Source organism: Pteropus alecto, unplaced genomic scaffold, assembly GCF_000325575.1.
Source record: "Pteropus alecto unplaced genomic scaffold, ASM32557v1 scaffold101, whole genome shotgun sequence".
Classification (NCBI taxonomy): domain Eukaryota; kingdom Metazoa; phylum Chordata; class Mammalia; order Chiroptera; family Pteropodidae; genus Pteropus; species Pteropus alecto.
In genome coordinates, this window is record NW_006432945.1 from 8,344,706 (window position 1) to 8,345,537 (window position 832).

Consider the following 832-nt stretch of genomic DNA (forward strand, 5'->3'; position numbering starts at 1 on the left):
CTGAACCAGTGGAGCCTCCGAGAGATTATTAACTAGAAATCTTCTTACTTTTCACTCCGACTACTAATACTCACTTTATTTAGACTTGCTTAGTGCGCATAGACAAAATTACCTACCATTCACCATGATCTCACTTGCTTCCATAAGCTCCGGGCCTGGAGAGATTTGATCTTTCCTTGGGCTGGGTCTTTCCCCACCTTGGGAAGAATGTGCCACCTGCTTTTCTCCCTCACGACAACTCCATCCCAGGGGTCTTCTTTAGGCATTCGATTTGGAGCTTACTTAAAGGGATGGAGTTGGTGAACCCAGATTTATAAGGGGCTTAGAATGCTTATTTAAGAAGGAAGCCGTTGGGATAGTTTGAATCACATTATGCCGGTACCAACTTTTGAGATACTGCTGACCCTGAAATAAAGGAATGGAAGCAAGTTTTTATAATCCCACTCATCCCTCTGACACAGTAACTCTAAAGGAGATAATATTTGCATTCGAATCACGGCGTGCAGCAAAGCCAGTAACTAGTGCCCTCTAAAGTTCTCTCTGAGGAAGTCGGGTGAGAAGAGTTCAGGTTTTTCTTTACAGGTGACACAGTTACAATTTCTAAGACTGGGAAGGCGGCATGTCATCCACAGGGATGCAGGACTGTAAACAGAGCACTGAAGAGTGAACCAAAGCCTACCTACCTGCTGTCTCTGTCATTCCAACACTGTTTGTTCCTGGTCTCGCGTTACTCCAGGTGAGTCAGCCCTCCAGCTGGCTCGAGGTACAGTCAGCTACTTCTGACCTGCTGGTCCAGTGCATCACTTACTTACCTTTTCTATTCCATTCTGTT